At 37.9% G+C, this 22689-nt stretch overlaps 1 protein-coding gene across 27 annotated transcripts in view; it reads left to right on the top strand.

Moving 5' to 3' along the window:
• The window catches only part of TUT4 (terminal uridylyl transferase 4), a 129205-nt gene that overhangs the window by 3683 nt on the left and 102833 nt on the right, over window positions 1–22689 (top strand). For 2 of the 27 annotated variants that reach the window (XM_086388399.1, XM_086388372.1), the window contains exon 2: window positions 12682–12827. The exons of 24 other annotated variants lie outside the window; for them this stretch is intronic. The gene's annotated coding sequence lies outside the window, so the exon portion shown is untranslated. Of the gene's footprint in view, window positions 1–11912; window positions 12035–12681; window positions 12828–22689 lie in introns of those variants that run through there. One more of the 27 variants, XM_086388378.1, reaches the window with a different exon arrangement.

The following is a 22689-nucleotide window of genomic DNA, read 5'->3' as shown; positions in this document are numbered from 1 at the left end:
ATCTGAGGTTATTGATATTTCTCCCGGCAATCTTGATTCCAGCTTGTGCTTCAAACAGCCTGGCACTTTGCTCGATGTACTCTCCATATGAAGTAAATAAGCAGGGTGACAATACTACAGCCTTGACATACGCCTTTCCTAATTTTGAACCAGTCTAGTGTTCCATAACCAGTTCTAACTGTTACTTCTTGACCTGCATACAGATTTCTCAAGAGGCAGACACACAATAGTCTGGTAGTTTTAAATGGATATTTGATTTACAATGATAATAAGTAACTTACTGCATAGTTATTATTTGTTAATTTGTTTCCAAAGATCTTAGTCCTCAGTCCTCACAACAGCTTATAAATTATCAGCATTTATAGGTGAGGAAAGTAGCTGCAGAAAGACTAAATAGCTTGGATAAGATCTCAGAGCTAGTTTGCTGCTGAGCCAGGAATTGAACTGTGGGTGTCTAAGTCTAGAGTTAGAGCTCTTAACCACTATGCTGTGTTGCACGTCAAGCTTAGGTTGTCAAAATTTAGTATGCAGAGAGTGTTAAATTCAAAATAGTCACATAGGTTGTCAAAAACTATCTTGTAAGAACACAGAGTATGAATTAAACATGACAATGAAATTTAATTGCATTTTGTTAGTCTTAGCTGTACATTGTAGTTTAAATAATTTAATTATCATTAAAATTGATTGGTCATTAACTATTTTAGCTCAGTCTTGTGCTGAGTGGTAGGTTTAGGTCAGTGATATTCAAACTATGTGTGGGGAATCTTTTTGGGGTTTCTGAGTCATAATTGTTTTCATAGAATGTTAAGATATTTCCCTTTTCCCTTTTCATTTTCTCACCTGGAATGTAGAATGATAGATACGTATGAAAACATTATTGCTTTGATGGCTATTGGAATGTGTAATCGTGTTTGTTTGTTTTTTTTTGCTTTTGCTTTGAGATACAATTTTCAGTACTGTAAAACTCACCTTTTTAAAGCATGTAGTTCAGGGACTTCCCTAGTGGTCTAGCGGTTAAGATTTCATGCTTCCAATGCAGGGAACACGGGTTTGATTCCTGGTTGGGGAACTAAGATCCCGCATTCCACGAGGTGTGGCCAAAAAAAAAAAAGGCATGCAGTTTTCAGTGTATGTTCATAAGCTTATGTAACCATCACCATTATTTAATTCCAGAATATTTTCATCTTCCTCCAAGAAACCCTGTGCCCTTTAGCAGTCACCCTGCATTCCCCCCCACCCCCACCCCCTCAAGCTTTTGACAACCACTGAACTGCTTTTCTGTCTTTGAATTTGCCTACTTTGGATGTTTCATATAAGCAGATTCATATAACATGTGGCTTTTTGTACCTGGTTTCTTTCACTGAAGCATAATGTTTTCAAGGTTCATCCATAATATATCGTGTATTAGCACTTCATTCCTTTTTATGGTTGAATAATACTACATTGTATGGAATGTATTCTATGGAGATACCACATTTTGTTTATCCATTCATTATTTGATAGACATTTGGATTTTTCCCACTTTTTGGCTGTTACAAATACTGTTGCTTTGAACATTCATGTATAAGTTTTTGTGTGGATATATGTTTTCATTTCTCTTGGATGTATACCCAGGAGTGGAATTGCTGAGGGTTTTGATACATTTATGTATAACTTTATGGAGGACCTGCCGAACTGTATTCCTGAGAGGCTTCACTATTTTATATTTTCACTAGTAATATATGAGGGTTCTAATTTCTACCCATCCTCACCAACACTTGTTATTGTCCATCTTTTAAATTATAGCTATCTAACTGGTGAAGTGGTATCTCATTGTGGTTTTGATTTGCAGTTCCTTAATGACTAATGATGTTGAGCATCTCCTCATATGTCTGTTGGCTTTTTATATTAAAATATGGGAGAAATGTCTATTTAAATTCTTTGCTCATTTAAAAAATTGGATTATTTGTCTTATTGTTATGAGTTCTTTATATATTCTGGATATTAGATCCTTGTTAGATAAATGATATGCAAAAATGTTCTCCCCTTTTGTGAATTGTCTATTCATTTTCAAATGTAAGAATTGTGGAAAAATATGCATAAAAGTTACCATTTTAATCATTATTAAGTGTATATTCAGTGATACTAGGTACATTCACAGTGTTGCACAAATCATCACCACCATCCATGTTCAGAACTTTTTCCTTTTTCCTGTTCTGTGCCCACTAAGCAATAACTCCTCATTCCCTCCTCCCTTCAACCCCTAGCAGCCATCATTCTACTTTCTGTTTCTATGACTTTTGACTACTGTATGTAATTGCTGCTAAGTCACTTCAGTCATGTCCGACTCTGTGCGACCCCATAGACGGCAGCCCACCAGGCTCCCCCGTCCCTGGGATTCTCCAGGCAAGAACACTGGAGTGGGTTGCCATTTCCTTCTCCAATGCATGAAAGTGAAAAGTGAAAGTGAAGTCGCTCAGTCGTGTCGGACCCTCAGCAACCCTATGGACTGCAGCCTTCCAGGCTCCTCTGTCCATGGGATTTTCCAGGCAAGAGTACTGCAGTGGGGTGCCATTGCCTTCTCTACTGTATGTAATTAGAATCATATAATATCTGTCCTTTTGTGACTTGTTTGCTTCATTTAGCACAGTGTCTTCAAGGTTCTTCTATGCTGTAGTATGTGTTGGAATTTCCTTCCTTTTTAAGGCTGAATAATGTTCTGTTGTATTTATGTATATACCATATTTTGTTTTTCCAGTCATCTGTTGATAGACACTTTGGTTGCTTCTAACTTTTGGCTTTTGTGAATAATGCTTCTGTGAATATGGGCATAAAAATATCTGTTTGGGTCCCTGCTTTCTGTTCTTTGGAAATATACCTAGAAGTGGAATTGCTGGATCATGTGGTAAATCTTTGTTTAATTTTTTGAGGAATTGCCATTTTGTTCATTTTCTGGAGTGTGTTTTTTCAAGCACCCAAGTTTTAGGTTTTGATAAAGTTATATTTATTTTTTCTTGTGCTTCTGGAGTCATATCTAAGATAAGCCAAGATTATAAAAATTTACACCTATGTTTTCTTCTGACAGTTTTGTAGTTTTAGCTTCTACATTTAGTTCTTTGACCCATTTTTAGATAATTTTATATGTGCTGTGAGGTAGAGGTCCAACTTCATTCTTTTTCATGCGGCTGTCCAGTTGTCCCGGCATCACTTATCGGCAAGACTGTTATTTCCCTTGTTGAATGGTATTGGCATCATTGTTGAAATCAATTGACCATAAATGTCTCTGTTTATTTTTGGATTCTCAATTGATTCTGGAGTCTCCATTGATTTGTATGTCTGTGCTTATGGCAGTACCACCCACCCAGTCTTGATTACTGTAGCTTTGTAGAAAGTTTGAAGTTGGAAAATTGAAGTTGAAGTTGTGAGTTCTCCAACTTTACTTTTCTTTTTCAATATTGTTTTGGCTGTTCTTAGTCCTTTGCATTTCCATGTGAATTTTAGGATCTGTTTGTCAGTTTTTGAAGAAAACCTTGTATTTCTTTGTTAAATTGATTCCTGAGTATTTTATTCTTTTTGAAGCAATTGTAAATGGAATTTTGGACTCTACATTGCTAGTATATAGAAATACAATTGATTTTTGTATGTTGATCTTGGATAGCACCCTTGCTAGGCTAATTTATAGCTCTAATTACTTTTTTGTAGATTCATTAGGACTTTATATATGAGATCATGTCATCTACAAATATAGATTGCTTTACTTCTTCCTTTCCATTCTGGATGCCTTTTAATTTCTTTTTCTTGCCTAATTGCCCTGGCTAGTACAGTATTGAATAGAAGTGAAGACAGTAGGGAATTTCCTGGCGGTCCAGTAGATAGGACTTTGTGCTTTCACTGTGGAGTCCAGGTTTAACCCCTGATTGGGGAATTAAGATCCCACAAGCTGCACAGCCTAAATAAATAAATAACATTAAAACAAAGTGAAGACAACAGACATCTTTGTCTTGTTTCTGTTCTTAGGGGAGAAAACATTTAGTCATTCACCGTTAAGTGTGATGTCACATGTGGTTTTTCTGTCAGATTGATGAGAGTTTCTTTCCATTCCTAATTTGTTGAGGTTTTTTTTTATTATGAAAGGACATCAGATTTTATCAGATCCTTTTTTTGTGTCAGTTGAAACAACTGTGTGGTTTTTGTCCTTTATTAATATGGTGCATTTCATTGATTGGTTTTCATATTGAACCAAACTTGTATTCCTGGGTTAGAATACACTTTATCCTAGTATATAACCTTTCATTGCTGGATTTGGTTTGCTAGAATTTGTTGAGGATTTTGCATCTATTTTCATAAGAGACATTGGTGTATAGTTGTCTTGAAATTTCTGGATTTGGTACTAAGGTAATACTGGCCTTATAGAATAAGTTAATAGTGTATTCTTGTATTTTAAAAATTTCTCAATTTTAGTATCTAATGATATAAAACCAAAATATATGTCTCTTCTTTCTTCTCATAAACCAATCCCATTTGTGTCATTTTACTCAAGTCATATACTCAGGGTGTCTCAGTAAATAAAGTGAAACACTACCAGACTGTGTTAACTTTACAGATTTGAAAAGATAAATGAATGGGCATATTAGACATATATATGTTAGGTAATGCTGTATCTTCAAAACAAATCTTTTTTTAAACTGAAAAATTTGTAAGAGCTGCAGTACTTTTATAGCCACTTATGGTATTGTTATGAGTGTCTTGTATTCTGTCATACAGGTAAAAAATGGCTAGTTTGTGTTTGCAAATTGTATTTACGCTTTCTGTGATAGTACCAGTTTTAAACCAATGATTCTCGCTGTATGACAGGTACTCTTCCTTAGGAAGGTATTTCATAATTGCTTTGGAAGGTCTTTTAAACCACTCACAGCTAGCCTTTCCCATCTCCCATTCTTGTGTTCCTCTTCACTTCTATTGGACATGTATTCTATTTCTTGGATGTGTTAGAAAAAAAACTGGGAACCATTATTCTAAATCCTCTAAGGAGGGGTGTAGCTTGTTTTTCTCACACCTGCTTCCTTAAAGCCGGAAAACCAGACCCATGTTTTTCTAATTAGTGTCTGTTTATTCTTCTATCTTCCTCTACAGCTTCTCTTCTTTTAAGATTGGTACCCTACTGGCTGTTTCTTACCTGACTTTGTCATTTCAATCTAGGAACTTCTATGCCACTCCCCTGTATTCACTGATAACTTTGGTATAATTCTTCATATCATATTAGGCAGTTGGAAGTGTAACATTGAAGGTTACTTAACATCTTAAGTTTATTTTTCCTTAATTTCTGTATTCCAGTGGTATTCAACTTTCTTTGACACGGCTACTAATATGGTTCAGAAATGGTTCTACTTCTAACCAAAATCTCCTTAATATCTGTATACTTCTTTCTCACTTCTTTAGGTTTCTCATCTATCCCTAATCTTTTTGTATAACCTCTTTTGAGTTTTATCCCTCCCACTTACCAGTATCATCACCGTTGTGTTCAATTCAGTTGCTCAGTCGTGTCTGACTTTTTGCGACCACATGGACTGTGCAGCATGCCAGGCTTCCCTGTCCATCACCAACTCCCGGAGCTTAACTCAAACTCATGTCCATCGAGTCGGTGATGCCATCCAATACCCTATTGAAATATTCATTATGTTAATTCCCTGCTGCTGCTGCTGCTAAGTTGCTTCAGTCGTGTCCAACTCTGTGCGACCCCATAGACGGCAGCCCACCAGGCTCCCCCATCCCTGGGATTCTCCAGGCAAGAACACTGGAGTGGGTTGCCATTTCCTTCTCCATGTTAATCCCCTACCCAGAATGAATTTAAATATCTGCATTGTATAAACTAGTAGACAGGTGTTTTATATAATGTAGTTAGACCTTTAACCCAGCCTGGCAATATTTCAGTCAGGTTTCTTTCCTGTTTCTCACTTTTGGTATTGTTTTTCTCTGATCTTAAGTCCTCTACTGCCCTCTGCCTTTCTCTGTTAGTGCTGGCCTTCTGCTTCATAGAACAGTGTTATAAAACTTATTTTTCCCACAGTTCTTTCAGATGCTAATAGGTTGTCCTGGCAAAAAATGTTTTTTGGTCAAATAAATCTGGAAAATGTTGCAAATTTGATCTTTCTCTTAGATATTTACAGTGCTTATTACCATACCAAAGCGTCTTCTGGGAAGAAGTCCATTTACCTTCAACACAGCTTTTCCCTCTCCACAATCCCACCAAAATTGCTTGTAATAAGATCCTAAATAACCTCCTAATACTTTTTAATAATAATTGGTAATTACTTTTACTTACTTTAGTAGCATCTCTTTTTCCTCTTATCTCTGTCTTCCTGTTCTGCAGAAGTTAAGCTGAAGCAGAAATTGTGCCACTCTTCTGCTCATAATCTATGGCTTCTTTTTGCTAAAGTCTAAACTTGACTCGGTATGTAAATGTGTATAATGATTTACATTCCCAATTCATCTCCTGTAATCATTATACATGCCATTTTGCATCCTAAAAAACTTGTTAAAATTTTATAAATGTATTTAGTATATACAGATCCTATTCCTTCTTACTCCCTTTCTCAAGTGAAAAATTCTTTCACAGCTCAATTACCTCTATGATGAACACTTTCACTTAGGCTCTTTCCTCAGAGTTTCCCTAACATATGTCATGTAATATTGTCATTATTTGTTTATATGACTGTCTCCTCTTTTATACATGAGACTATTCTATTATTTATCTTTGTATTCCCAGCTTTAAACTGAACACCTTCTGTGTTAATGTTGACTATCTTTGTTAAAACACATTCCATGTTTATATTTGTTTATCTGAACAAGTGCAGGCCCAGCTACATAATTGCAGGATATATTGAGAAATAAAAATACAAAGTCCCTAGTTCAGAAGGCAGGAAAAAGTGCTGTTAAAGGTACTAAAACATAAAGTTTTTTTCTTTCTTCTTTGATCTTTATCTTAGCTTGTCATGTTTATTTACTTTTTAATGTCATTCTAAATAAAGAACAATTGAAATTGTTGAATTAATATTAAGCATGAATTTTACTGTTCATCTTTATACTGTGCAATGCCAGTTTTAAATGCAAATATATGATTATTTAACTCTTATGTGAAATTGATGCTATTTCATAGCTTATACATGTATATTTCATTCTTACCAGAACAGGGAAAACACTGTGTAAAACTTACTCAGCTGTTTTTATTTAGTTTCGTGCACATTCTACCAACAGTCTCTACCTTTGATTTGGCAGAACTGAAAGGTGAAGGACCTGTGGCTTCTTCCTCTGTCTTTCCCTTTCCTTCTGTTGTCACTTTTGTCATAAGTGGTTAGTTAATACAGGGAAGTAACATGAGTAAGAAAAGATGTGATAGACTTTTTGGTAATTCATGTTTCTTAGAATCAATTGCCTTTGCTCTGGGAAGAAAGTTATATTTTAATAGAAAATGTGACTTCTTGGGCTGTTACTACCCTTGCTTACCTAGTTGTAGACAACATGCTTACTTTATATCCCTTTGAGTTTTGCTAAACTCCTACACATCATGGATCTACTGAATGTTCACAGGGCATCATCAAATCTGTAAGAATAAAGTAGAAAGCAATGGCAGATAGACATTTTGCATGTATCTCTTCTGCTCCTCTGCCTGTTACTTTGTCCCATTAGACTTCACTACAAAACACCAATTCAAAGATAAAGTTATTAAGAATATCAAGTTGATGACAGGAGAGCTTTAAATCAAGCATAGTGTCTTTCTGAGTATGGAGCCCTGTATAACTACACAGATCACATGACCATGAAATTAGCCTGGAACAAAAGGATTGGAGGAAAACAGTAACATACGTGGAGACAAAGAGATTGGCTTATTTCACCTTGTACTAATGTGATAAGCCCTGTTGCTACTACTTTATTTTGAGGTATTCTGAGGGTTGTGTTCCTTATTGCCTTGAAATTAGGTGTAGCCATGTGGCATTTTTTTTTTTTTTGGCAAATGAAATGTGAACGAAGGCTATTCCTTCTCCCTCTGTTTTGCTAATATGGGAGGTAAGATAAAATTAAAGCAGCTTGGCATGCTGAACCAGTGCATGAAGGACAGCTGCCTTAGAGAGTTACCTTAATTCCAAAAGGATTTTGCATGAGTTAAATCAGTTTATGTTATGATAAGCATTAGTTGTAGGAGTTCTTATCACAGCATAACCTGGCCCATTCCAAACGGTATGGATGTAAAATTTCAAAATGAGTGTGATGTTAGAAGCACAAGCATTGGAGGGCCAGCACAGTTATATATATCACAGTTTTTGGACCTATGGGACAAGCTAAGTCTCCTCAGCAAACCACACTTAAAAAGTGTTAGCTACATTATTATATACGAATACCCAGGAGCTGCTTGAAACTGGAGGAATGAGGAACTTTCTGGAGTATCTAGCATCACAGAACTCTTCCTATAGAGCTCATTCTTAATTTTTTGTTTATAAGGAACAAGAGGAAAAGCTGGCTTGGATAATTAGGGAATCCAGATGATCTCCATATCTCAGGGGAAAAAACTCAAAAAACAATTGACGACCTCAGGCTATTTTAATCAACAAATTGCTGGTGAAAAGAAGCGTGACCTCAGCTTCTTTGACCAGTGGCCAAAAAAGCTTACCTAGATGAACATAGAAGGAAAAGACTTGAGTAATCTAGAAAACCTAGCTAATGGGGATTTAGATGAAGATTTAGGTAATTTAGTTTAGAAATCCCATTTATTTACAAAACTGAATTTTTTTTTAAATTTTATTTTATTTTTAAACTTTACATAATTGTATTAGTTTTGCCAAATATCAAAATGAATCCGCCACAGGTATACATGTGTTCCCCATCCTGAACCCTCCTCCCTCCTCCCTCCCCATACCATCCCTCCGGGTCGTCCCAGTGCACTAACCCCAAGCATCCAGTATCGTGCATCGAACCTGGACTGGCAACTCGTTTCTTACATGATATTTTACATGTTTCAATGTCATTCTCCCAAATCTTCCCACCCTCTCCCTCTCCCACAGAGTCCATAAGACTGTTCTATACATCAGTGTCTCTTTTGCTGTCTCGTACACCGGGTTATTGTTACCATCTTCCTAAATTCCATATATATGCGTTAGTATACTGTATTGATGTTTTTCTTTCTGGCTTACTTCACTCTGTATAATAGGCTCCAGTTTCATCCACCTCATTAGAACTGATTCAAATGTATTCTTTTTAATGGCTGAGTAATACTCCATTGTGTATATGTACCACAGCTTTCTTATCCATTCATCTGCTGATGGACATCTAGGTTGCTTCCATGTCCTGGCTATTATAAACAGTGCTGCGATGAACATTGGGGTACACGTGTCTCTTTCCCTTCTGGTTTTCTCAGTGTGTATGCCTAGCAGTGGGGTTGCTGGATCATAAGGCAGTTCTATTTCCAGTTTTTTAAGGAATCTCCACACTGTTCTCCATAGTGGCTGTACTAGTTTGCATTCCCACCAACAGTGTAAGAGGGTTCCCTTTTCTCCACACCCTCTCCAGCATTTATTATTTGTAGACTTTTGGATCGCAGCCATTCTGACTGGTGTGAAATGGTACCTCATAGTGGTTTTGATTTGCATTTCTCTGATAATGAGTGATGTTGAGCATCTTTTCATGTGTTTGTTAGCCATCTGTATGTCTTCTTTGGAGAAATGTCTATTTAGTTCTTGGGCCCATTTTTTGATTGGGTCATTTATTTTTCTGGAGTTGAGCTGTAGGAGTTGCTTGTATATTTTTGAGATTAGTTGTTTGTCAGTTGCTTCATTTGCTATTATTTTCTCCCATTCTGAAGGCTGTCTTTTCACCTTGCTAATAGTTTCCTTTGATGTGCAGAAGCTTTTAAGGTTAATTAGGTCCCATTTGTTTATTTTTGCTTTTATTTCCGATATTCTGCGAGGTGGGTCATAGAGGATCCTGCTGTGATGTATGTCAGAGAGTGTTTTGCCTATAAGGGGGTGTGGTTCTACATGCCTTTGATCATAAAAATCTCTGTCAGTTGATTTACCTATATAAAAAGTTATGCTTTTTTAACCTTTAGCTATTTTAGAGTTGATAAATGTTTAAAAATCGAGCTTTGTGATACTTTATATAAGCTTAATACACATTGTTTTGACCTTTTGAGTTAAATTTTTTTTTATTGTGGTAAAGGATCAAAGTGAAAGTGGCTCAATTGTGTTTGAATCTTTGTGACCCCATGGACTATACAGTCCATGGAATTCTCCAGGCCAGAATACTGGAGTGGGTAGCCTTTCCCTTCCCCAGGGGATCTTCCCAACCCAGGGATCAAGCCCAGGTCTCCCGCACTGCAGGCGGATTCTTAACCAACTGAGCCACAAGGGAAGCCCAAGAATACCATAGTGAGTAGCCTATCCCTTCTCCAGGGGATCTTCCCGACCCAGGAATCGAAACAGGGTCTTCTGCATTGCAGGTGGGTTCTTTACCAACTGAGCTATCAGGGAAGCCATAACGGTAAAGGATACATAACATTAAGTTTACTGTTTAACCTTTTTAAGTGTACAACTCAGTGACATTAGTACATTCATGATGTTGTGTAACCATCACCACTGTTTATTTCCAGAGTTTTTTTTTAATCATCCCAAACAGAGACTCTACCCGTTAAACAATGACTCCTTGTTTCCCACACCTCCAGCCACTGATAACTTCTGTTCTGCTTTCTGTTCCTATGAATTTACTAATTCTCAGTCTTATACAATTGGAATCATGCAATGTCTGTCCTTTTGTAAGTGACTTATTTAGCATGATGTCCTCGAGGTTCATCCATGTTGTAGCATGTGTCAGAATTTCTTTCCTTTAAATGGCTGAGAAATATTCCATTGTATGTATATATCACATTTTGTTTATCCATTCTTCTGGTAATAGATGCTTGGTTGCTTTTACCTTTTGGCTGTTGTGAATAATATTGCAGTGAACATGATGTTCAAATATCTGAGTCCCTACTTTCAGTTCTTTTGAATATATGCCTATGAATAGAATTGCTGGATCATATGGCAATTCCATGTTTAAGATTTTGAGGAACTTCCAACTGTTTTCTGCATCAGCTGCATCATTTTAGTTCCACCAGCAGTTGCATGAGAATTCCCACTTGTTTTGTTTTTGCTTTTGTTGCGTTTGCTTCATATCAAATCCAAAAAATCACTGCCAAGGTAGATGTCAAGGATGAAAGTTTAAATTTTGATGAAGTCCAATTTATCTATTTTTTTCTTTTGTCTGTGCTTTTGATGTCATATTTAGAAAATGTTGCCAAACTATGAAGATTTATAGTTTTTATGTGGTTATATGTATGTGTATGTTTGTGTAACTTAGTGTATAAGGTATAGTTTTAGTATAGGGATTAAATTTAGATCTTTGTTCTTTTGTTTTTGTTTTTATCCTTCCGTTGTTTACTTCTGAAAACACAAGTATGTACTCTTTCTTACAAGAAATTAGTTTATTATGGATGCCTGTGTGTATTATTTTTTTTTTCACTTAACAGTGTATTTTCAGTATCGCTGCATAGCAGAATAGAGATTTCCTTATTTTGTTTCATATCTGTATGGTTATATATTTTGTTTTATGATAGTTTTTCTGTAATTTTTCAAGTGATTCGAATGGTCATTTGTGTTCTTTCCCTGTCTGATCTTTTTACATTTAGTGTCTTGTCTGATTTGACCCATTTTGAGATAATTTTTGTAACTGGCAGAAGGTCAGGATCCAGCTTCATTCCTTTGAACAGGTGTATTCAGTTTTCCATCACCATTTGTCCTTGCTGCTAAGTTGCTTCAGTCGTGTCCGACTCTGTGTGACCCCATAGATGGCAGCCCACCAGGCTCCCCTGTCCCTGGATTCTCCAGGCAAGAACACTGGAGTGGGTTGCCATTTCCTTCTCCAGTGCATGAAAGTGAAAAGTGAAAGTTAAGTCACTCATTCGTGTGCGACTCTTCGCAACCCCATAGACTGCAGCCTACCAGGGTCCTCCATCTATGGGATTTTCCAGGTAAGAGTACTGGAGTGGGGTGCCATCACCTTCTCCGCCATTTGTCCTTACCCCTATTCAATACTATTAGCGTTGTCAAGTTGAATGACCATGTGTGTGATGGTTTATCTATTGGCTCTGTTCCATTGTACGTCTTTCTTATGCAATTACTGGACTGTTTTGGTTATTATAGCTTTGTGTAGTAAGTTTTGAAGTAATAAAGTGTTAACTCTTCCAACTTTTCTTTTTTTAGATTGTTTTGCCTATTTAGAGTCCTTTGAAATTCCATATGACTTTTAGGATGGGTTTTTCTATTTCTGCAAAAAATGCCATTGTGGTTTTGATAATGACTGCATTGAATCTTTAGATCACTTTGGGTAGTATTGGCATCTTAATAGTACAGTTAACAACGTAGGTCATTGGCATTGACTTAAGTGAAGGAAACAAATGGGGGAGTGCACAGTGGGCTGAAGTTTATATTTGCCAGTCTCCAGCTTTTGGCAGCTCTGGGGACTCGTGACCTTAATTTTCTGACCCCATGGACTGTAGCCCGCCAGGCTTCTCTGTTCATGGAATTTTCCAGGCAAGAATAATGGAATAGGTATCCATTCCCTTCTCCAGGAGATCTTCCAAACTCAGGGATCAAACCGAGGTTTCTTGCATTGCAGGCTGATTCTTTACCGTCTGAACCACCAGGGAAGCTCAATAACAAAGGGAAAGAAAGAAAAAAAGTGAAGTCGCTCAGTCGTGTCTGACTCTTTGCGACCCCGTGGACTGTAGCCTACCAGGCTCCTCAGTCCATGGAGTTTTCCAGGTAAGGGTACTGGAGGGGGTTGCCATTTCCTTCTCGAGGGGATCTTCCCAACCCAGGGATTGAACCCGGGTCTCCCCCATTGCAGGCAGACACTTTACTAGCCACCAAAGGGTGGAGTATATAATTCTTCTGAAGTGAATGATAAACATTGTAAAATGTGTGTTTTCCAATCTTCTGCTCCCTTGGGCTGTAGGACACGTGAACTTAGACTTTTCTTTCTTTCTGACTCCTTAGTTACCGTAGGTAGTGATCAGAGTTTGAAAAGAGAAGAGCAAGAAAGAGATAGGCAGGGAAGGTAGACCGCAAGGAATCTATGAACCTGGGATGTCGCTGCATGTAAGTGTTTAATTTCTTTCAGTAATGTTTTGTAGTTTTCAGTATACTAACTTTTTTTTGCCTCCTTGGTTAAATTTATTCTTAGGTATTTATTCTTTTTGATACTATTGTAAGTGGAATTGTTTTTTAAATTTCCTTTATGAATTGTTCGTTGCTACTGTATAGCATTCTTTGTGTGTTTATTCTATATCTTGCAACTTACTGAATTTGTTTATTAGCTTTGATTTTGTGTGTATTTTTAGGATTATCTTATGATTTAAGATCATATCATCTGCAAACAGAGATGATTTACTTCTTTCCCAGTTTGGATTTCTTTTATTTCTTTTACTTGCCTAAGTGCTCTGGCTGGAACTTCTAGTACCTTATTAAATAGAAGTGACAAAGCAGATGTTTTTTCTGGATCTTAGGGGGAAATTTTTAAAATCTTTCATGGGGTATGATGTTAGTTGTGTGTTTTTTGTTTTGCTTTAGGTTTTTTTGTTGTTGTTGCTAGCTGGCCTTTACCATGTTGAAGAAGTTCCTTTCTATTACTAGTTCATCATGAAAAGGTGCTGGATTTTGTCAAATGCTTCCTTCTGCATCAGTTGAGATGATCATGTAATTTTTCTTTTCCTTCAATCTATTAATGTGGCTTATCACATTGATTGGTATTTCATACATTCAATCACCCTTACATTCTGAAGATGAATCTTACTTGATTTTACTTGGTCATGGTGTATAATCCTTTTAATATGCTGCTAAATTTGGTTTGCTGGTATTTCATTGATGATTTTTTGCATGTGTGTTCATAGAATCAGAGTAACACTGTCCTCATAGAATCAATTAGGAAGTGTTCCCTCCTTTGCAGTTTTTCAGAAGTATGAGAAGGATTGATGTTACTTCTTTACATATTGAATAGACTTCAGTGGTATAGCCTTCTGATTCTGAGTTTTTTTGTTGAGGGATTTTTGATTATGTATTCAGTCTACTTGTTATAGGTGTATTCTGGTTTTATATTTGTTCTTGACCCAGTTTTGGTAATTTATGTGTTGGTAGGAATTTGTCATCCCATCTACCTTATCCAGTTTGTTGATGTACAGTTGTTCGTAGAATTATTTTATAGTCCTTATTTTTTTAAATTATATTAAATATCCTTTTGTTTTCATTTGAAAATTTATGGTAAAATAATACATTGTTTTTAAAAAACACATTGTTTTCAAAAAACACATTGTTTTCATTTGTCTTGAAGTATTTTCTAATTGTCCTTGTGATTTCTTTTCACTCATTGGTTGGTTGAGCCCTTTGTTTAACTTCACATATTTGTGAATTTTCCAGTTTTTTCCTGTTACTGATTTGATTTCTAATTTCAGTCTGTTGTGATAAGAAAAGATAATTTGTATAATTTCAGTCTTTACATTTATTGAGACTTGTTTTGTGGCCTAACAAAATAGTCTATCCTTGAGTATGTTCCTTGTGTACTTGAGAGGACTGTGTATTCTGCTGATGTTGTGTTGAGTCATCTGGATCTATCTGTTAGGTCTCATTGTACAGTGTTACTTAAGTCCTCTGTTTCCTTAGGTTTTTTGTCTGGTTGCTTTAACCATAGGTATCGTCCCTGTAGCTCAGACAGTAAAGAATCTGTCTGCAATGCAGGAGACCCAGGTTCGATCCCTGGGTTGGGAAGATCCTCTGGAGAAGGTGATGGCCATCCACTCCAATATTCTTGCCTGGAGAATCCCATGGACAGAGGAGCCTGGCGGGCCACAGTCCATGGAGTCACAAAGAGTCGGACACGATTAAGTGACTAACACTACCACTACTGCTCTAACCATTATTGAAAGATAGATATTAAAGTCTCCAATTAATGTATTTACTTATTTAATTGAAGTGTAGTTGATTTACAATGTTGTTACTTTTTGCTATACAACAGAGTGACTCAGTCATATATATGTGTATATCTATCTATACACACACACACACATTCTTTATAATATTCTTTTCCATTGTGTTTTATCCCAGGATACTGAATATAATTCCCTGTACTATACAGTAAAACCTTGTTTTCAGTCTACTCCATATGTAATAGTTTGCATCTATTAACCCCAAACTTCCAGTCCAAACCCCCTCCACAGTCCCTTCTCCCTTGGCAACCACAAGTCTGTTCTCTATGTCTTTGTGTCTGCTTCTGCGTCATAGTTAGGTTCATTTGTGTTATATTTTAGATTGTACACACACACACACACACACATATAAGTGATATCATACAATATTTGTCTTTTTCTGACTTCCTTCATGTAGGATGATAATCTCTAGTTGCAGCCATGCTGCTGTAAATGGCATTATGTATTTTGTTCTTTCTTATGACTGAGTAGTATTCCATTATATATATGTACTGCTGCTACTGCTGCTGCTGCTCCTGCTGCTAAGTCGCTTCAGTTGTGTCTGACTCTGTGACCCCATAGACGGCAGCCCAGCAGGCTTCCCTGTCCCTGGGATTCTCCAGGCAAGAACACTGGAGTGGGGTGCCATTTCCTTCTCCAATGCAGGAAAGTGAAAAGTGAAAGTGAAGTCGCTCAGTCGTGTCCAACTCTTAACGACCCCACGGACTGTAGCCTACCCGGCTCCTCCATCCATGGGATTTTCCAGGCAAGAGTACTGGAGTGGGGTGCCATGTTTTAAAAAAATTTTTAATTGGAGTACAGTTAATTTACAATGTTGTATCAATGTCAGGTGTACAGCAAAGTGAATCAGTTTTACATATACATATATCCACTCTTTTTTTAAGATTCTTCTCCCATATAAGTTGTTACAGAGTATTGAGTAGAGTTCCTTGTGCTATACAGCAGGTTCTTATTAGCTCTCTATTTGTATATGTATATATATATACATATATATATATATCTCATATATATATATGACATATACATATACTATGTATATGTCAGTCCCAATCTCCCAATTTATCCCTCTTCTCCCTCCCCCCATCCTCAGGTAATCATAAGTTTTTTTCTATATTTGTAATTCTGCTTCTGTTTTTTAAATGTTCATTTGTACCTTCCCTTTTTGTTTAGATTTCAGATATAAGTGATATCATGTAATGTTTGTTTTTCTGTGTCTGACTTACTTCACACAGTATGACAATCTCTGGGCTGCGAATGGCATCAGTTCAGTTCAGTCACTCAGTTGTATCTGACTCTTTGTGACCCCATGGACTGCAGCACGCCAGGCCTCCCTGTCCATCACCAACTCCTGGAGTCTACTTAAGCACATGTCCATTGAGTCAGTGATGCCATCCAACCATCTCATCCTCTGTTGTCCCCTTCTCCTCCCTCCTTCAATCTTTCCCAACATCAGGATCTTTTCAGATGAGTCAGTTCTTCACAACAGGTGGCCAAAGTATTGGAGTTTCAGCTTCAGCATCAGTCCTTCCAATGAATATTCAGCACTGATATCCTTTAGGATGGACTGGTTGGACCTCCTTGCAGTCCAAGGGACTCTCAAGAGTCTTCTCCAACACCACAGTTCAAAAGCATCAATTCTTCGGTGCTCAGCTTTCTTTATAGTCCAACTCTTACATCCATTCATGACTACTGGAAAAACCATAGCTTTGCCAAGACGGACCTTTGTTGGCAAAGTAATGTCTCTGCTTTTTAATATGCTGTCTAGGTTGGTCATAACTTTTCTTCCAAGGAGCAGGTATCTTTTAATTTCATGGCTGTAGTCCCCGTCTGCAGTGACTTTTGGAGCCAAAGGAAATAAAATCTGTCACTGTTTCCACTGTTTCCCCATCTGTTTGCCATGAAGTGATGGGACAAGACCCCATGATCTTAGTTTTCTGAATGTTGAGTTTTAAGCCAACTTTTTCACTCTCCTCTTTCATCAAGAGGCTCTTTAGCTCTTCACTTTCTGCCATAAGGGTGGTGTCATCTGCATATCTGAGGTTATTGATATTTCTCCTGGCAATCTTGATTCTAGCTTGTGATTCATCCAGCATGGTATTTCTCATGATGTACTCTGCATACAAGTTAAATAAGCAGGGTGACAATATACAGCCTTGACATACTCCTTTTCCAATTTAGAACCAGTCTGTTGTTCCGTGTCCAGTTCTAACTGTTGCAAATGGCATAATGCTGTTCTTTTTAATGGCAGATTAATATTAATATTCCCTTGCATATGTGTACCACTCTTCATCCATTTATCTGTTGATGGTCATTTAGGTTGTTTCCATGCCTTGACTATGGTGAAGAGTGCTGCTGTGAAGTTACAAATGCATATATCTTTTGAATTATAGCTTTGTCTAGATATATGCCTTGGAGTGGAATTGCTGGATCTTATTGGTAGCTCTTTTACAATTTTAAATAGCACAACTGGAATTCTGTCACCTCCGCTAGCTTTGTTCATAGTAATGCTTTCTAAGGCCCACCTGACTTCCCACTCCAGGATGTCCATCTCTAGGTGAGTGACCACACCACCATGGTTACCTGGGTCGTTAAGACCTTTTTTGTATAGTTATTCTGTGTATTCTTGCCACCTCTTCTTAACCTCTTCTGCTTTTGTTAGGTCCTTCCTGTTTCTGTCCTTTTTATGGTGCCCATCCTTGCATGAAATGTTCTCTTGATATCTCCAGTTTTCTTGAAGAGATCGCTGGTCTTTCCCATTCTATTGTTTTCCTCTATGTCTTTGCATTGTTCACTTAAGATGGCCTTCTTATCTCTTCTTGCTATTCTCTGGAACTCTGTGTTCAGTTGAGTACGCTCAAACTGCCATACAGTTCAGCTCATTTCACATGCTAACAAGGCTATGCTCAAAATCCTTCAAGCTAAGCTTCAGCAGTACAGGAACTGAGAACTTGCAGATGTTCAAGCTGGATTTATTTAGAGAAGGTAGAGGAACCAGAGATCAAATTGCCAACATTCGTTGAATCATGGAGAAAGCAAGGGAATTCCAGAAGAACATCTGCTTCGTTGTGTGAATCACAACAAACTGTGGAAAATTATTAAAGAGATAGGAGTACCAGACTACCTTACTTGTCTCCTGAGAAATCTATGTTTAGGTCAAGAAGCAACAGTTAGAACTGGACATGGAACAACATACTGGTTCAAAATTGGGAAAGGACTATGACAAGGCTGTATATTGTCACCCTGCTTATTTAACTTATATGCAGAGTACATCATGTGAAATACCATGCTGGATGAATCACAAGCTGGAATCACAATTGCTGGGAGAAATAACAACCTCACATATGCAGATGATGCCACTTTAATGGCAGAAAGTGAAGAGGAACTAAAGAGCCTCTTGGTGAGGGTGAAAGAGAGTGAAAAAGCTAGCTTGAAATTCAGCATAAAAAAGCCAAGATCATGGCATCTGGTCCCATCACTTCATGGCAAATAGAAGGGAAAAAAGTGAAAGCAGAGACAGATTTTATTTTTTTGGATGCCAAAATCTCTGCTGCTGCTGCTGCTAAGTCGCTTCAGTCGTGTCCGACTCTGTGCGACCCCATAGACAGCAGCCCACCAGGCTCCCCCGTCCCTGGGATTCTCCAGGCAAGAACACTGGAGTGGGTTGCCATTTCCTTCCCCAGTGCGTAAAAGTGAAAAGTGAAAGTGAAGTCGCTCAGTCGTGTCCAACTCTTAGCGACCCCATGGACTGCAGCCCACCAGGGTCCTCCATCTATGGGATTTTCCAGGCAAGAGTACTGGAGTGGGGTGCCATTGCCTTCTCCGAAAATCACTGTAGCAGGCATGAAATTAAAGATGTTTGCTCCTTGGAAGGAAAGCTATGACAAACCTAGACAATTAACTGAAAAGCAGAGACATCACTTGGCTGACAAAGGTCCTTATAGTTAAAGCTGTGGTTTTCTAGTAGTCATGTATGGATGTGAGAGTTGGACTATAGAGAAGGCTGAATGCCAAAGAATTGATGCTTTTGAATTGTAATACTGGAGAAGATTCTTAAGAGTCCCTTGGACAGCAAGGAGATCAAACCAGTCAATCCTAAAGGAAATCAACCCTGAATATTAACTGGACAGATTGATGCTGCAGTACCAATACTTTGGCCACCTGATGGGAAGAGCTGGCTCATTGGAAAAGACTCTGATGCCGGGAAAGATTGAAGAGAAAAGGAGAAGGGGGCAGCAGAGGATGAGAAGGCTAGATAGCATCACTGATTCAATGGACATGAGTTTGAACAAACTTTGGGAGATGGTGGACGACAGAGGAGCCTGGTGTGCTGCAGTCCATTTGGTTGGACACAGCTTAGTAACTGATCAACAACAACAACAAATGGTAGCTCTATTTTTGGTTTTCTGAGGGGTTTCCATAGTGGTTGCACCAGCTTGTATTCCCATCAACAGTGTAGGAGGGTTCCTTTTTGTCTTCACCCTCTCCAGCATTTGTTATTTGTAGACTTTTTGATGATGGCCATTCTGACTGGTGTGAGGTGGTACCTCATTATAGTTTTGATTTACATTTCTCTGATAATTAGCAATGTTGAGCATCTTTACATGTGCTTTTTGGCCATCTGTATGTCTTGTTTGGAGCAATGTCTATTTTGGATCTTCTGTTCATTTTTCGACTGGGTTGTTTGTTTTGTTGTTGTATGAACTATTTGTATAATTTGGAAATTAAGCCCTTGTTGGTCTCATCATTTGCAAATATTTTTTCCCATTCTGTAGGTTGTCTTTTTGTTTCATTTATGGTTTCCTTTGGTATGCCAAGGCTTGTAAGTTTGATTAGGTCTCATTGGTTTATTTTTATTTCTGTTGCATTAGGAGACTGATCTAAAATACTAATATGATTTATGTCAGAGAATATTTCACCCATGTTTTCTTCTGGGAGTTTTATGGTGTTAATGTCTAAAATCTTTAAGTCTTTAAGTCATTTTGAGTTTATTTCTGTGTATGGTTAGAGATTGTGTTCTAACTTTATTGATTTATATGTGGCTGTCCCAACTTTCTCAACACCACTTTAAAAATTTTTTTATTCATTTTTATTTATTTATTCGACCATGCTAGGTCTTTCTTGTGGCACGTGGGATCTTTAGTTGCAGCATACAAAGTCTTAGTTATGGCATGTGGGATCCAGTTCCCCTACTAAGAATTGAACCTGGGCCCGCTGCATTGGGAGCACAGAATCTTAGTTGCTAGACCACCAAGGAAATCCTCTAATATCACTGTCTTTTATCCCATTGTATATTCTTGCTTCCTTTGTTGACAATTAATTGACACTAGGTGTGTGGGTTTATTTTTGGGCTCTCTGTTCTATTCCATTGATCCATATGTCTTTTTTTGGTGCCAATACCATGCTGTTTTGATTACTGTTGCTTTGTAGTATTATCTGAAATCTAGGGTGGTTATGCTTCCTGCTTTGTTCTTTTTCTTCAGGATTGCTTTGGCAATTCTGAGTCTTTTTTGGTTCCATATAAATTTTAGGATTATTTGTTCTAATTCTGTGAAAAATGTCATGGGTAGTTTGATAGGGATCCAGCCATTGTCATAGAACTGCCTATTTCTGTTTTCAATTTTGTTAATTTTTCTTCCTATTTTGGGGTCTCTGTTATTAGGTTCATATATGTTTATAATTATTTCATGCTTTTGCTGGATTAAACTTTTTATCAGTGTATAATGTCCTTCTTTGTCTGTTGTTACCTGTTTTGACTTAAAGTATATTTTTTTCCTGACAATTATATAGCCAGTTCAGCTCTATCTTGATTATTGTTTTCATGGAATATCTTTTTCCAGACTTTACTTTCAACCTTTGCTTCAGCCTCTAAAGTGAATCTCTTATAGTTAGATGATAGATGGATCATATGTTTTTTAATTTAGTTTTCCAATCTTTTGCCTTTAATTGAAGAGGCTAACTCATTTACATTTAAAGTAATTATTTACTTATTTACTTTTGGCTTTGTTGGGCCTTCATTGTGTGGACTTTTTCTCCAGTTCAGGCAAGCAGAGGCTACTCTCTAGTTGTGGTGCGTGGGCTTCTCATTGCAGTGGCTTCTCTTGTTGCAGAGCACAGGCTCCAGGGTGCATGGACTTCCGTGACTCTTGGGCCCTAGAGCACAGCGTTAGTAGTTGTGGTGCGTGGGCTTAGTTGCTCTGCAGCATGTGGGATCTTCCCAGACCAGGGATCAAACCCATGTCTCCTGCCTGGCAGGTGTATTCTTTACCATTGAGCTTTGTTTTCTTGGGCTCCAAAATCACTACAGATGGTGAATGCAGTCATTAAATTAAAAGACGCTTACTCCTTGAAAGAGGGCTTTCCTGATAGCTCAGTTGGTAAAGAATCCGCCTGCAATGCAGAAGACCCCAGTTTAATTCCTGGGTTGGGAAGATCTGCTGGAAAAAGGATAGGCTACCCACTCCAGTATTCTTGGGCTTCCCTTGTGGCTCAGCTAGTAAAGAATCTGCATGCAGTGTGGGAGACCTGGGTTTGATCCCTGGGTTGGGAAGATCCCCTGGAGAAGGGAAAGGCCCCACTCCAGTATTCTGGCCTGGAGAATTCCTTGGACTGTACAGTCCATGGGGTTGCAAAGAGTCAGACACAACTGAGCGACTTTCACTTTCCTTCTCCTTGAAAGAAAAGCTATGACAAACAGACAGCATATTAAAAAGCAGAGACATTCCTTTGCCGACAACGGTCCATCTTGTCAAAGCTGTGGTTTTTCCAGTAGTCATGTTATGGATGTGAGAGTTGGACCATAAAGACAGTTGAGTGGCGGAGAATTGATCCTTTGAACTGTGGTGTTGAAGAAGACTTGAGAGTCCCTTGGACTGCAAGGAGATCAAACCAGTCCATTCTAAAGGAAATCAGTCCTGAATATTCATTGGAAGGACTGATGCTGAAGCTGAAGCTCCAATACTTTGGCTACCTAATGGCAAAAACTGACTCATTGGAAAAGACCCTGATGTTGGGAAAGATTGAAAGCAGGAGGAGAAGGAGACAGAGGATAAGATGTTGGATGGCATTACTGACTGGATAGACATGAGTTTGAGCAAGCTCCAGGATATGCTGATGGACAGAGAATCCTGGAGGACTACAGTCCATACAGTCCCTAGGTTGCAGAAGTGAACTGAAGTGACTTAGCACAAACGTATGACATACTGATTCCATATTCAAGTATATTGGGAAATGATCACCATAATAAGTCTGGTTAACATCTGTACAAAAGCTGTGTCTTTATGGGAACTGAGAGGTCCTTGGTGATTTTCTGTAATTGTAAAATTATCAGAACTAATATAACATTAGCATCACTGTGTTTTAGGATTTGCATTGAATTATAACATCTCAGTTGGAATAGACTGGTTTATTTTATAGTTTAGAAATGACTTAGAGAGGGTCAGTGTCTCTTGTTTAATGTCACTCAGTAGGTAACTAGTGGGCCTCAGGGGTTGGAAAAGTGAGTGTTAGACTCTCAGTCGTGTCCCACTCTTTGCAACTCCATGGACTGTAGCCTGCCAGGCTCTTCTATCCATGGGATTTTCCAGGCAAGATACTGGAGTAGGTTGCCATTCCCTTCTCCAGGGGATCTTCCCCATCTATCAGTCAAA

The sequence above is a fragment of the Bos grunniens genome, chromosome 3 (assembly GCF_055505025.1).
Source record: "Bos grunniens cultivar Pamir isolate PY7600 chromosome 3, Bosgru_T2T1.0, whole genome shotgun sequence".
Taxonomy (NCBI): domain Eukaryota; kingdom Metazoa; phylum Chordata; class Mammalia; order Artiodactyla; family Bovidae; genus Bos; species Bos grunniens.
The sequence above is the reverse complement of the archived record's forward strand: the minus strand, read 5'-3'. Positions and strand labels throughout refer to the sequence as shown.